Source organism: Equus quagga, chromosome 13 (assembly GCF_021613505.1).
Source record: "Equus quagga isolate Etosha38 chromosome 13, UCLA_HA_Equagga_1.0, whole genome shotgun sequence".
Taxonomy (NCBI): domain Eukaryota; kingdom Metazoa; phylum Chordata; class Mammalia; order Perissodactyla; family Equidae; genus Equus; species Equus quagga.
This window is the reverse complement of record NC_060279.1, coordinates 62,682,634-62,691,846: the sequence shown is the minus strand read 5'-3', so window position 1 is coordinate 62,691,846 and position 9,213 is coordinate 62,682,634. Positions and strand designations below refer to the sequence as shown.

The following is a 9,213-nucleotide window of genomic DNA, read 5'->3' as shown; positions in this document are numbered from 1 at the left end:
ATCAAGATTATGGCGGTGTGAGTGAAATTCAATTAAAGTTCAATTCATTTTCAATTCAACAAATATCTATTGAGTACCTAGTATGTGCCAGACACCTATATAGGCGCAAGATTGTAAGTAGGAATAATATAGGCATGACCCCTGCTCTTTGGATCTTATAATGTAATGTGAAAGAAGGATACATAAACACGCAAGTAGAGTAAAGGAAGTAGAGGGTGTGGCTCAAACACAAGCTGGGGTACCTAATACGGAGTAGGGCATCTAGGAAGTCTTCATGGACAACGCAGCGTCCGTTCACGGTGAGGCTTGAAGAATGTGAGGAGTTGGCTGAGTGCAGGGTAGAGGGACCCACGGGCGTGAGAGAAATCGGGTGCTTAAAGCTTCCTAGCTTCCAAAGAAGTTCAGAGTGTTGCAAGAAGGTGGAGTCGAGACTTGAAGGGCCTTTCGAATAACGTTGAGTGTAGGCTTAATTCTGGAGGCAACGGAAAGCCTGTGAAAGGTTTTAAGCAGGAAAAGCGCCCTCTGGCTACACTGGGGGAGATGCTGCGGTACCCGGGGGTGGCTTGAAGGAGGCCAAAATCCGGGATGGGAAGGCCTTGATAGCCCAAGGGTTATGACCAAAAGTAAAGCGCTCCTCTATGACAAAACCGAGACAGAAAAAAAGGGACAAAGTTCAGAAAGCGGTGGGAAGGTCTCCTCCATCTTCTCTCACCTTCGCTGGGCAAACCAAAGCGCCTCGCCCTCGGTTTGTCCCATCACCACAGAGCGTGGGCGGGAGGATAGTTCCACGCCCTTCTTCTCAGGTAGGAAAACTGAAGCCCAGAGTCTCGAAGTGGAGGCCCGGGAAAAAAAGAGAATGGAAATGGCCTCCCAAGAGGCTGCCTGAAGTCACGCACGATCCTTCGAGGGTCCGCGGCCTGCCCCATTTCTATCAGCCACCCCCATCCAGCCGCCTTTGCTATGGAAACAGTCCTCCCACCCACCTCAGCATCTCCGCTTATTCAATGCACCCTGGGAAATGCAGTTCATCTCTAGTTACCTGCCCGCGGCATGAGCCCACTCCGCGTCCTTAAGGGACTACAAGTTCCAGAAGGCTGTGCGAAAACTCCGGCGGTCTCTGGGGGATGTGGTCTTGGCGGAGAGACTGAGGGACCGGCGGGCGGGGCCGAAGAGTGAGGGGTGGAAGGCACCACCTAGTGGGCGGCCTCCTGGGCGGGGCCTGGGCCGTCATTGGCTACGGCGGCGCAGAGGAGGCGGGGTCAGAGGAATGAGGCGCGGAGCTGTTCGCCGCTCCAGGTGCTGAGTCCGAGGGAGGCTCGGGACGCGAGAGCCGCGGTCTCGCCGCCGCCTCCGCCGCCGCAAGAGCCACCGCCGGGAAGACGGGGCCGTGAGGAGCCCGGAGGAGCTGGGTGCGCTGCCAGACTCTGACCGCCCTCCCGCCTCTCTGAGGTCTGTGCTGCTCGGTTCGCTTTTGTTTTATTGGGGAGAGAATGAATTGAGGCGTGAGGGGGCCTGGGGAGTTGATGGGACCGTCCTCACCGCCCTCAAGACCATCTGTCCCGGAGAGCTGCTGACTGACTCCTCGCGGGCCTCCCTGTGGCCTGGCGCCTGAAGTCCGAACAGCTTGGGTTAGTTTTTGTTTTATGGTGGAGCGGGCTCTCGAGTGCGAGGGAGAAGGGCTGGGGGACTCCCTCCCCCCATCTCTCCTGAGAGGATGTTGAGAGCTGGGAGCCTCCCTCCCCCTGTACCTGAAGTCTAAGCTGCTTGGATTGTTGAGGATGGGAGCAAGTGTTCTGGGATGAAAGGTTCGGAGGCAGAGGGACCCTTCCTCACAACACCTCTGCCGCTTGAGGTTACAAAGGAGGTCTGGGTGTGATGGATGAGACCGCGGGACTCCGCCTCCTCTGCTCAGCCCCTCCTGGGGCTGTTGAGGATGTCGGCAAGATCCTTTCCGTGCCCACTCCTCTCTTGAAACCTAGGGTTTTGTGAAGAGGGGGGACGGGATGAAGATGGAGTCAGGGGACTCTTCCCCTTCCCACCTGGACCCGCCTAGGTTATGGGGGAGGGGATTGGGATGCGAGGGGCAAAGGCGGAGAGACCCCTCCCCACCCTGCTCCGAGTCGCTAGTGCAAGAAAGCACTGACGGATTCTCGGGGTCCTCCACGCTCGCGGCTCCGCACCTAAGGTGGCCTGGGGGTGGAGTGCGCGGTGGGGGAAAGCAAGAGGGGCTGAGGGACTCCTCCTGACCTCTCCCCACCCAGGCGCTATCTCCCAGGCCCTCTCTACCTGGGTCCAGGCCAGGGGCCAGAAGTCGAGACGACCCTCCCTGTCCCGCCCCGCCCAGGGGACCCGGGCTCCTGCACCCCGGAAGAGAGCCAGACCCTGATGGGCACGTGCGGGACGGGGCGGGTCCCTCTCAAGCACCCCGGAGCTCCGGGCAGACGCCTCCCGCGCCCACAGCCCCTCGGGGATGCTCCACTCCGCGCGGGGCGCGCCCTAGATCCGGCCGGGAGACCTGCGTCCGCAGCACGCGGCGGTCGCTCCGGCGCTAGGCTTCCGCGCTCTGCCTCGGCATCCGCTGGAGGACAAAGCGGCAGTCGCCGCACTGGCGTGCCTGCGCCACGGGCTGGGCGGGGGGCGCGGCCGGGGGAGGGGGGCTTCGGGTGCGGCGCGAGGAGCTTCTGCGGAAACGTGCCAGGAGCTGGGCTGGAGACAAAGCGTGCTCGTTCCTCGCGGGCCCGCGCGAGCCGGGATGGAAAATCCCGAGGGAGGAAGCGGCTGCGCCCCGGCAGGGCACTATGCCCCACACCCTTCTCCGCACACCCCCGCCGGACCGGCGCCCAGGATGTCGTGTGTGCGATGGTAATCAGGGTCCCTTCTGGGGGTCGTTCAAGACCTGTGGCCACGAGGACGTGGACAGCTCGGGGCTCCGCCTGGCGAGGAAGGGCCAGGGTTCAGGAGGCGTGAGTGGGCCAGGGTCCCCAGGGGCATCCTGACTGGCCCCCCAAGCTCCATCAGCCGTGTTAGTTCAAATCTGATTCCGGGGTTCAAGTGTGTTTATATATGTCACAGTGTAAGTGTTTGCACGGGTGATGGTGTAGGTCAGAGTGTGAGTGTGAATGTGTGACTGGGTGAATGTGCCAGTGTGTGCTCCAGTGTTCACGTGTGTGTCGTGGTGAGCTTATGCATCTGGCTGAGTGTGTGTGAGAAGAGGAACCACTTACTGCTGGCCTTGAACGTTGGGGGTGGAAACAGAGTAGTCACCCCTTCCACTCTTAAGCCACAGCAGTGACATAGGGTCCCAGTGGATGCCCCCAGTGGGCAAGTATCTTCAGGCTGCCTTGGGCCTAGCCTGCATGCCTGGGTGTGGCCCAGAAAGTGGGACATCACATGTATGTGGAGCCTCTTCAGCCCTTCTGGAATCTCAGGTCTGACGCTAACATCCTTACCAGTGCCCTGCCCTTCCCGTCCCTCAGAAAACTTATCCTGCTGTAATGGGCTGCCCTGAGGACCAGAATTCTGCACCCACACACACACCACAGGCTGCCAAGTGGGTCTTGGAGGGCTCATCATTGGAGTCCCTTATGATGTGGGTGCCAGATTGTGGCAAAGCGACTTTTGTCACTTTGGCCTCTGCATCTGGAAGGACTGTGGAGCTGGGGTTGCTTGTCAGTAACAGGTGGCCTCTCAAAAATACCAGATACACTTACAGAGAGGGCATGAGTGTGACACAGAGACACTACTATGGGTAGACACCCCTGGAGGATGAGGATGGCCCTCCCAGACCTGCCCACTCCTAGCAAGTGACTTCAATTTCATAGCACTTTTATGGCAAAGGTGCTCTGTCACTCTGAGATCATCCCCACGGAGAGACCCCTTTTGCAAAAGATGAGGGGCTAGACTTCCAGCGCAGTACCAGACAGTAGCATCACCATCCAGCCCAGACTGCCTGGTCTGGTCTCCACAAGTATTCACTGCCAGTATCCACAGCGGCCTCTACTGGACAGAAGTTAAACCAAGCCAAAATTTGGCAACTAACACTCCCTCGTGGTGTGGAGGCTCAGGGCGGGTGTGGGCATTGTTAGGTAAAAACCCCTAACTCTTCTATGTGGGGGCTCTCTCTCTGCCTTTGGAGTCATGAGTTGATGGACTTGTCTGCAGTTCCTTCAAGCAGTGGGACTGTCACTGTCCTCGCCCTTATGGAAATATTTAAAGAGGGCCTAAAAGACTTTGTTCAAGTTTCTGTCCAATTGAGGGTGGGCATCAAATCCATTTATGAGGAAAATGCAGGGAAAACATTTATCAAACTCAAGGACATTTAGGGATCTTTCCTGTATCTTCCTCTCCCTCTAAAATTCTTTTCTCCTTTCTTTCCTATTCCACTTTTGTCTTCCTCACTTCATTATTAGTCAATAACACATTTTTCAAGGATAAACCATATTTTCTTTGTTGACAATGTGCCCAGAGAATGCAGATATCAGGAGGCTATTACTAAATGCAAAGAGCTGGCAAGTGCTGGTTCTTGCAGGCCTTATGGGCGTGGGGGAAATGGATGAGACGTGCTTAGTCTTAAATGCCCACCTGATGACAGTTGTCTCTTCTCCTGGAGTTGCTCTGAAGGGATTTCACACAACCACAAAATCTTTAGAACCCCTAAAAGGGAAGGAGGTATTTAAATACCTGGTATTGTTCTTACTTTAGCATCCATGTTATTTGCATTGAACTACGTGACTCGGTATCATAAAGTAAAAATAGGACTTAATCTCTTCCTTGCCTGTTCGGAAAGTGATTGCATATGTGTGTTGTGTTCTGCATTGGAGAATGAAAAGCTAAACTGTCTCATAAATTGAGCCACCTGCTTATCCTGATTAGAGAATGGTGCTTAACATCACCGATGGGCAATAACATTATTTTATGTTTCTTTTAATTTGTACCTGAATCTCTTTGTCTTGTAAAACCTTTCTTCATGTTCATACATTATTACTTTCACTTGAGGTTAATCAAGAATGTTTAATCTTTGTACTAAAGCCAAACAAATTAAATATCAGCAGATACAGGAAGATGTGGGTGGCATTTCTGTTCTTCTTGGGCTCAGAAAAATCCTTGGAGTTCATAGGAGAGAAGGAAAGGGCCTGAAGATTCGGTAAACCTTATGGATGGTGTTAATGGGTTTCTGAGGAGGAGAGGCTCCTCAGAATTTTCCAGGAGCGCTGGTCATGTTGAAGAGTCTAAGTATGCATGCATGTGGCTGGCATGCATGTTGGGAGAGAGACTGCAGCCTTTGTGATTTCTAAATCCGCATACTAACACAGCCTTTCTGGGGAAATCCCCCGGGTCCCTCCTGCTCCCTCAGGCAACCAGCGGGCGCTAAGGAATGGAGCTGTCCAAGGTTCTGGAGCTCTGGACTCAGCCACACCCCAGTGGGAAGGGAGGATTTTAGTGCATGGAGCAGAGGCAAGCTCTGAGGACCACCACCTCTACGAGGATTTCCCCAAAGCTCATCACAGAATGGAACAGGAGGAAACAGAACAGTAGAGGCTTTTACTGCATTGCTCCGAATGAACCCATCAGCAATCCCTATTTAAAGAATTATGAGCTAATAGTAAGAGGAAACATTTCTGAGTCAGGCTTTTCACATGTAAGAATGTATTTAATCCTCACAGTCCTATGAGGTAGGTGGTGGTGTTATTCTCACTTTCAAGATGAGGAAATGAAGCTTTGAGAGGAAAGGGGCTTGCCCATGGTCACACTGATCAGAAGAAGCAGAGTTTAGGTTCCAACTTGAATCTCTTAAACCCCAGACTCTCCTCCTTACCACTATTTTTTTTTTCTACTGCTATTGTAGAAGCAAAATTGAAGTACTGGAGTGTCTTATATGAGATTCTAACCAAATGTTATTGGAATGGGATTGGGGACCAGCTAAGATTCAGACATAAATCACAGAGAGTCCTTTCAAATTCAGCAAGGATATTGCCACATACTTTACATCTTATCCTGACAAAAGGCTTGTTACCTGAAACTCATTACCGAAGAAGGGGAAAGGGGAGTATAATGACCCTCATGGCCAGTGGCCCAGGGTTTTCTTTCCAATGTGGAACAATTTCACAGGAATCCAAGACTGGATGGCAACAAAATGTGTTTTAATAATCTTCAAAAATGGGAGGAAAAAAACAAGAGGAGGCTGTTATTATTTGACAGAGTACATACAGAGCCAAAGAAAAAGGGCTTCTCTTTATTTACTAGCATTCTGTTCCAATGCTGAGGAGGACACTTGCATATTGTTAAGAGGCTCCTTCTATATGTTCCCACTCTCAGACTTTCACAGCAAAGTCTCTAACACTAAAATAAAAGTTTTCACTGTTGTGAGTCTTAACTAATTTCAGCAAATCATCACATTCCTGCACTTACGTCATCACAACCAATGTTCTGCCTTCCTATATGGCTGTAGGACTCCTGAAGGTGGGCAGGCTTGGGGCTTGGTGGGCTTAGGCCACATGTCCTCTGGTTCTCCCAGGATGGCAGTGCCAACTGCCCCAATCTTGCCACACACACACAAGGGGCCTATACCTGATAACTCTGTACTGAATGAGGATTCCGTAACTGTAGGTTTGGGTGTCTAAAGAGAAAAGAGAGGAGTGGACCTGTGCTTTTTCTCCTCTACCTAAACCTCAGTCTGCACAACACCCAGATAGGGGGCCTGGCCTTCTAAAAGAAATGCTTCACATCAAGCTGGGTCTCCATTCCATTTCGAGCGATTCCTTTCCCTTCTAGGTTGGGGCTTTGCAGGGCTCTGACGCATGGAGCAAAGGCTGCTGTTGCTTTTCCTGAGGGCACTTGGAGGCCAAGGACCCGGCTCCCGTTCTGGGTCTGCTCTGACTCATATGACCGCAGACAGATTTGATTGTTTTCTTATTTGGAGTCATTAATTAACTCTCCTCAGCATCAGAACAGCATGTAATAAGAAGGAGGCCGTTTGAGGGGGTCTCCAGGCAGCCATGCCTACAGCTGAGCACCATCTCTTTTGCTCACAGGATCAGGAAATGGTTTTTAATCCTGGCTATAACCTTCAGGAAGCTTAGATTATCAAGATTTTAGGCCAATAGGAGAAAGGAAATAAAAGTGTAATTAATTGCTAAGGCTGCTATAGTTATTCTGGCAAAAACTGGGAGGCCCAGGAGTCCTTCAAAGAGGAAGTGGATTTTCATTCATTCCACAAACAGTTTTTGTGCCTGAAATGTGCCAGGCATAGAGACAGGTGTAGGAAACACACCCAAGGATAAGGGATAAGCCCTGTCATACAAAAATCTTGATTGGAAAGAGGAAACAGATACAGAAACCCTGAAAAGAGTGTGCCCTGTAAGCAAAAAGCTTTTTAGAAGTGGAAAGAACCATAATAATCATAAACCATCATCTCCTTTTTAACATGAGGAAGGAGGCTGAGGGAAGTTGAGGGTTACCACTGGCCACAGTCCCGTTAGTGTGGAGATGGATTAAGAACCAGGTTTTATAGCTCCTAAAGCATGTTCTTTCCACTGTCCTAAACTGCTGCTCTATTCATTAAATTATCCAAAGGGCACATTTCCATTAACATAGCCTTCTTTGATCCAATCTTCATGCAAACCTAAAGTTAAAGTTGAAATAGAAACAAACAATAGATGAAATAGGAAAAAGAGAATGCCCATTTATATCTGTGTTGTCCAATACAGTAGCCACATGTGGCTATTGAGCACTTGAAATGTGGCTAGTCCAAATTGAGATGTGCTGTAAGTATAAAATACACACCAGAGTTTGAAAAATTACTATAAGAAATATAAAATAGCTCATTAATAATGTTAATATTGATCACAGGTTGAAACATTTTGGATATATTGAATTAAATAAAAGATATTATTAAAACTAGTTTCATTTGTTTCTTTAAACTTTTTTGATGTGCCTTCTAGAAAATTTATAATTGCATATGTGGTTTGCATTTATGACTCACGTTATGTTTCTAGTGGACAGTGCTAAAGTCCTCCCATTTAGGAGGAAATTTTCTTTCTGAACTGAGGCATTTAACAAACTAGGTTCTGTAATCAGTCAGCCTGAGATGAATCCTGACTCTGCCATTTGGGCTGTGTGACCTTGGGCAAATTGATGAATCTTTCTATGCTTTCATTTCCTCACCTGTAAAATGAAGATGATAACAGAGCCTGCTTCCTCAATTGTGAGTTAAATCACTAAGAACAGTGACTGGTACATAGCAAGTGTTCAATTAATATTAGCTGTTGTTTTTATCAGAAGGGGCTTATAGAATCTTGCAAGATGGGGCAACAAGAAAGAGAACAAGCAGACAATTTTCAGATAAATGAAGCAAAAGATTTACTACTAGTTAAAACATGATTGAAAACACTTGCTAAGTATAAGCTCATGAATTACCTTGATGTGGCCCCGATTTTCCGGCAGATAATGATACTGAGGAACGATTTCAAGCTATCTACATAAGCATACAATGAATAAATAAGTTAGCTAACTGCATCATGCACAGGTCTTGACCTCTGCTAATGAGTTAAGGAAGAGAATGATTCGAGGGTGCTTGTAACAGATAATCCAAGAGCTCTAAGTCTCTTGGATTCCAAGATTCCTCAGGAAATGAGAGTCTTGTGCCCTAGGAGAAAGATCCTGAACAAGAGTCAGACATACAGGAGGTCAAAGCTGCTCTGCCACCCATTGGCCTTGATCAAGACACTGAGTATCAGTTTCCTCTTCTGTAAAATGGAGATGGTACCATCCCCCTTACAGATTATGGTGAGGACTAAATTGGATAATGCAAATAAAACACCTAGTACATAGTAGGCACTCAAAAAATGGTAGCCAGGACTAAATGGGATTTCAGGTATTCTTTAATAGAGTATTTTCTGTCCAGAATCTCCATGGTGTTTTCTACAAGTCCACTGCTTCATTCCCCATCTTTGCTTGGTCCCTGAGGAGGTTGAAAGGACAGTTTCATCTGATTAAGTGTGTCTACACCAAAATGTAGGGTTTCAGTAACTTTGGGCACACTACACACTTTTTCATGTTCTCTCTGTCCCATTAACACACGTGAGTTTCTTCTACTGGGATGATGAAGCAAGCAGCATAACGAGCATCGTTCTCTGTCATGTTTATCTTGCAGTTCTGACATTCTGATCTTAGTGTTTAGAGCACTTTACATGCAGCTTTGCTTTAAAAATAAAG

General features: G+C 49.1%; 1 protein-coding gene across 2 annotated transcripts in view; it reads left to right on the top strand.

Moving 5' to 3' along the window:
• The first annotated feature begins 1,348 nt into the window (after positions 1 to 1,348).
• The window catches only part of SMPD3 (sphingomyelin phosphodiesterase 3), an 85,221-nt gene continuing 77,356 nt past the window's right edge, over positions 1,349 to 9,213 (top strand). The window contains exon 1 of one of the 2 annotated variants that reach the window (XM_046680921.1): positions 1,349 to 1,449. The gene's annotated coding sequence lies outside the window, so the exon portion shown is untranslated. Of the gene's footprint in view, positions 1,450 to 1,474; positions 1,629 to 9,213 lie in introns of those variants that run through there. The other variant, XM_046680924.1, reaches the window with a different exon arrangement.